The sequence below is a fragment of the Meriones unguiculatus genome, chromosome 8, assembly GCF_030254825.1.
Source record: "Meriones unguiculatus strain TT.TT164.6M chromosome 8, Bangor_MerUng_6.1, whole genome shotgun sequence".
NCBI classification, from domain to species: domain Eukaryota; kingdom Metazoa; phylum Chordata; class Mammalia; order Rodentia; family Muridae; genus Meriones; species Meriones unguiculatus.
In genome coordinates, this window is record NC_083356.1 from 70,440,308 (window position 1) to 70,446,307 (window position 6,000).

Here is a 6,000-nt window from a genome sequence, read left to right on the forward strand (position 1 = left end):
GTACCTGAGTGTGTGTGTGTGTGTGTGTGTGTGTGTGTGTAAGGACCTTCTAGAACTGAGTTCTTAAAAGCCAGCCTTTCTGCAGCTTTGTATTCAATCCTTCCAGAATGTTCCAGTACTCATCCTATACATGGTACCCTCTCAGAGTCCCAAAGGGTTCTGTTGCTTTACTCTACCCTTTTGCAGTGGTCTCCTCCATACCCCAGGCTTCAAGAATGGTGTGGTTGGCAGGTGGGCCTGGCTTCTGACTTTCTAGAGGCTGCAGATGTCACCAGGCTGCATCATCTCAAGGTCAACCAGGATACTTCCAAAGTGGCCACCATGTGGCTGGGGCTCCCCACAGCTTCATGGAACAGTTGACATGCACACAATGCAGTACTAACCTTTCTGGCTCAAAAGTCCTACACTGTCACCCCAAAGGGTTCTTCTGGTCACCTGACCCCTCAGATTGTCTTCTTAAGCTCAGCAAGGCCACAGCAGTGGCATACTCCAAGGTGGCCTTTATGGCCATGGCCCATGTAATGAATGCCCGAATCCCCTCTTAGGCAGGAAGAGCCAGGTGTGTTTGAGTTGGCTTAAAGCCCAGGCTTCCCTGTGTGCCTTCTATCCAGGGCAATAGAGCTAGGTGGGGGCTGAAGGGCCTTTGCAGGACATGTTGTGGCTTGGAAGAAATACCCAACCAGAGGGATGTGTGTCCCAAATGTGGCTGAGTATCCTCAGCCTCCTGAGCAGGGTGACAGAAGTTGCCATGGATGCCAGAAGCTATATGGTATCAGAAAGATATCCGCCAAGTACATGGGCAGTGTGGCCTTATAATTCCAGCAGCCAGGCTGTGTCCTTGGAGATCGCCATGGGGAGGGAGCAGGGCAGGGCTCCTCCCTGAGAGCTTACCACCAGAGACTGTGGGTTCTGAGGAGCTGATGGGCCCCACTGCCACTTCTGTCTCGTTACTCCTGTCCCCTCATACAGTCAAGATGACTCTATGCTGCATCTTTTTTTTTTTTTCTGCCTGCAGATGATTGTTTGAAAGAGCTGAGATATCAATTTTGCTGGAGCAAGGTATATAGCAACTTAACCACAAATACACAAGTCAACAGAGCGCCCATTGGCAGGAGGCCACAGAGGTGGCACAGTGACACAAGGCAGGGCCTGATCACCCAGGCCACAGCCTCCATAAGGATCTGTGTTAGTGAAGGCTACAAGTCCCTGCTCCTGACCTCTCCATGGCAGGGATGCACACACCAGCTCCTTAAGGCTTCTTTACACTGAGATAAAAACAAAACAAACAAAAAAAGAAAGAAACAAACAAAAACCTTAAAGAAAGACAAGAAGGCTCAGCTTGGACTTCAAGACACCCTGTGATCTCTTCCAGGAGCTCCTCTGCCAGTGAGGAGGTGGGATGTGCTGGCCGCCTGAGATCGCTCACCTTCCTGGAAGTCAGTAGAACTGCAAGTAGCAATGATGGCAGCAATGTTCCTGTTTCCCTTCTGGTCACTATACTCTCCTCCCCAGGCCAGGCTGCAGGGACAGACCACTGCTTAGAGTGAGGATGAGAGTGGCCATAGCCTGTCCTCAGGCTGTGTCATTTCCTGCTCAGATGGGGCTTCCTTAGCTGTATATATGTACCTCTAGCCAGTCAGTCTGACATATTCCTGCTCACCCAAATCCTTTATAGTCACTATCTCATTTTCAGAACATGCTACTGTTTGTATTTTGGGTCCTGGACCAGAAAGCGAAGCTAATGTTTTATATTCTCACTATGTATGGGGCAGATGAGGCTACAGGGAATAAAACAAGTTTCCCATCAGGATTTGAGGACAGGCTGCCCATGCTTATTACAGGCCCAAACCCCCGCAGGCTGAGGCTGTGCCCACCTTTATTTGCCTATCTATTAGATGCTTAGATTGCCTACAAGGTCCCTCCTGATGTAATACCAATGACATGGAATCTCAGCTCTATCTAGACCCCTCCCAAGTCTCAGCTTCTAATCTGTGAAATGAGGTGACAATACCTTCTCAGCATAGGTTAACACAAAGGAACAAGAGCAAAGGTGACATGGGTTCTGGGTGCCAGGTTGGTGCTGCTTCCACCAAGTCTGACCTGCTTGCTGGGGGTGGGGTCAGGCCATCTCCAGCTGACCACTACTTGACCCTGTTGAATTCTCTCTGGACTTAATTCTGCTCAGCACCCTGAATACTCTCTACCAACTAGATTGGGCCTTCTCCTGACTCACGACATCAGAGAGTGAAGTCATCAAACTGGGCATGATGTGACAGTGCCAAGCAGCTGTGGAAGATCCTAAAGCCACTGGTAGGAGTGATACATTCGCTTGTCTGCCCCTGTGTCCTGCATCTTGGAGAGAATGAGTCTGGGAGGTGCTGAGTGGGTGGCAGTTGGGGGAACTGGCTAGATAGGAGGTGAGGTGAGGGCCTGGCTACTGGCCGGCCTACAGGCTGGGGACCAAGACTCTCGGTCAGGCTTTTTTATGTCAGGATGTCTTGGGCTATGGAACAGAGGCAGTGTTGCCAAAACAATGTTTAAAACATCTCAGAAAATGTGTGGGGCTATTTTCCATGGGCTTTAGGCCCAGTACTGGCTTTTGTGGGGGGAAGGTGAGGGTCTAGGGGAATGGGGAGGGAGAGGAAAAAGAAGAAGAGGCCCCCAAAGGGGTCTGGGGTCCGTTGTAAGCCTGTCCTGTCTTCTGCCCCTCTTTATGAGGCCTCTACCATCTTCCCAGGGCTTGGAAGCATTGGTTTTGTCTCTTCCTGACCCCCACCCCCTGGCAACAGGGCCCTCCTCTACTTCTCAGATAGGCAGGAGAGATGCTGGTTCTGGATCCACTGAAGAATTTGGGGAACCCAGCAAAATGTTAATATGCAGGCCCTGAATCCAAGGCAATATCACCAAGAACACAGAGAAGGCGGTCCCGAGCATGGAAACTGGGCAGGTCCTCCTATGCTTGGGCCTCTCCACACAGATGTTCTAAACAGCACCTAGGGGCCAAAGAAGCTCACAGGACAGGGCTCCAGCTGCCCCTGTATTTACCTGCTACTCTGTGCCCATTCTCCTGTGCATGGCCTGGGAAGCTGTGTGGCTGGCAGTGTCCCAGGGTTATGCTTATGCCCAGCTCTCAGCCTGGGGGATGTGTGTGGTCTCCTGGGTTCTCTTCTGCTTGGCTGTCCCTGGGGAATGAGCTAGGCTAGATCTGAGCCCCTGTGAGTCCCCTGTGTGCCGTGGGGTTCTGCGTGGAACTTGTTTGGGGTGAGGTGTCTGGGGTTAGCCACATGGCTTCCTGTGGGCCTCCATCCACTAACTGCTGCTCCCAGATCATCATCTGCAGCCTCGGGAATCATGTACCTGCGGCTCTGGGACTCAGCACACCCAGCAGCTGCAGCCAGAGTCTCAGCTGTGGGGACCCGGTCCTGCCCTCTGTTCCCCAGCTCCTGTTTGCCCTTTGTCTTATAAACAAGAGTGGCCTGAAGTCTAGACTTCCCTAGTTAAGTATGTGAACTGTGTCAGGGTCATGGTAGGGAGTTTTCAGGCCCATTTCAAAAGTGATTGATGCCCACCATGTACGCATAGGCCCTGAGTCTCATGCTTATTCTGTGTTCTTTCTTCCCCTTTCTTCTTGGCTGAGATATGCCATGGCCCCTGGAGTCAGGCTGCATCAACAGTGGCATAGGAAGAGGGTGCTTGGGTAAGGACTCTAGCTTTCAAGTTTCTCTTCAGAGGCTGTGTGGGGAACAGGGAAACCTTCCAGTCAGATGGGAAACTGGTCATGGAGGTTCTAAATGGACACGGAGGAGGCAGCACTATGCCCTCCTTGGCCTCAGAGTTGTGGCTTTCCAGGTGCCCCTACCTTCCCCCATCAAATGACCTCCTATTGGCTGATGCAGTCTCACGGGCTGCTGCCGCTGCTGATCAGTCTCCCTGGTGAGGAGGTCCAACCTCATGTCTGTTATATCTAGAACTGAGTGACACTTTTATCTGGGAGTGCTGTGTGCCCGGAGTCCAAAGGGCTCTGGTTGCACAATTGTTTCATCTTGGTGCTGCCTGGTGGGGTCTGTGGGTCCATGGACCTCTCTCTCCATTGTTCCAGCCAGGGAAGCCACTGTGTAGGCAGCACAAGTAAGCTGGCAGGGCAGTCAGGAGGCTGAGCAGTGAGGCACAGACACAGGGCAATGTGCCAAAGACACAGGGCAATCCATGTTCCTTCTCATGTCAGCTGGAGGCACATGCACAACTTTTCCAATAAGCCTGTCCCGACAGTGTCCACATTGATGCCCTGGCCTGCACGCTCTGTCCTGTGGGAGCCATGGAGTATGGAGCAGGTGGCTGTGGACTGGAGCACCAGGACAGGCTCACTGTGCATTTTCTCCTAGAGCCACAGGGGCCTATATTCTCACTCTGGGTGAGAGTCAGTCATGAGGGATAGGCAGGGTGGTGGAGGTGTGAATTCACATCCGTAGGATACCGGGTGCTTGCGCCATTCTCTCGAATGCAGCCATCATGCTTGTATTTATTCTGGGCAATGAACAAGCAGGCCAGGGTGACAATTGAGCCTGTGGGAGAGATGGCCTGTCCTAAGGTGGCCACTGGAGGTCCTCACTGTCCTCAGGGCTGCAGAGGACACTTCCTTAGACTCCATGGGTTGCCACTGGCCGGGTGTCTTAGTTACTTTCCTTGTCAGGATAACAAACCCATGACCAAAGCTGTTAACAGGAGGAAGGATCTGCTTCAGCTCATGATTTGAGAGGACACAGTGCATCAAGGTAGGGAAGAAATGGTGGAAGGAACACGAGGCAGCAGGTCACACTGCATCTGCTGTCAGAAAGCAGGGAGCAGACAGGAAGTGCTCCCAGGCTACGAACTCCAAAGGCCCACCTCCAGTTTCCTCCAGGGAGGCTCTGCCTCCTAGAAGCTTCCCAGCCTTACAAACAGAGCCCACAGTTGAGGGCCAAGAGTTCAAACACATGAACCTATAAGAAGCATTTCACATTCAAACCACAGCTTTTTGCACTCCCAGCCAGGTAGGCATCTGCAGATCCCGTGGGGTGGGAGATGCCAGGCAGACGTCGCACTGTCCCTTGAGGGCCTCCTGGTCTCTGTCATTTGCTCCCCAGAGTGTATCTCCCTGTAAGGTGCAAGGCTGCCAACGGCTGCAGGGAAGCCAGACAGGGCAGAGACATGTTCTGTGCCATGCAGAGCTGTTTATTGAAGGCCATGTTGTCTCACTGATGAGACAAAATACTTGATAAAGGCAAATTCAAGGAAGGAAGGGCTTATTTTGATTGACGGCTTGAAGGCACATGGTCTAGCGCAGCAGAGAAGTCTCTGTGGCAGGAGGCAGGTTCGTCAGATGGCATCAGCAGTCAGGAAGCGGAGGGAGGTGGATGCTGGTGCTCAGCTCACTTTCTCCTTTTTGTTTTTTTTTTTTGTTTTTGTTTTTTTTTTTTTTTTTTTTTTTTGAGACAGGGTTTCTCTGTGCAGCCTTGGCTGTCCTGGACTCGCATTGTAGACCAGGTTGCCTTGAACTCACGGAGATCTGCCTGCCTCTGCCTCCACGAGTGCTGGGATTACAGGTGTGCGCTACCATGCTCAGCCACGTTCACCTTTTAATTCAGTCCAGGACTCCAGCCTGTGGGGTAATGCTGGCCACCCCTAGTGTGCGTCTTCAGCTAACCTGGGAACACCGCTTAGACACACCTGGAAATGGATTTCCAGGGTGATTCTAAATCCAGCTAGGTTGATGATGAAGATCAGCCATTACATTTAGTACTTCCGCATTCCTGGCAGCGGAACTGGGAGGCTGAAGAAGTGGCCTCACTGGGAAGGGCCCCTGAGTCTGTCCTTGAGGTTGTCCAGAAGGAAGTCTGGAGATCTCTCCCTCTCTCCCTGCTGGGATCTCCCTGGAGGAGCTTTGGCAGGTTCATTTGTCCCCACTGAGACCTTTAGCCTGCTGAATCAGTCCTTCTGAGCTGAGAGGATGCACAGCCAGAA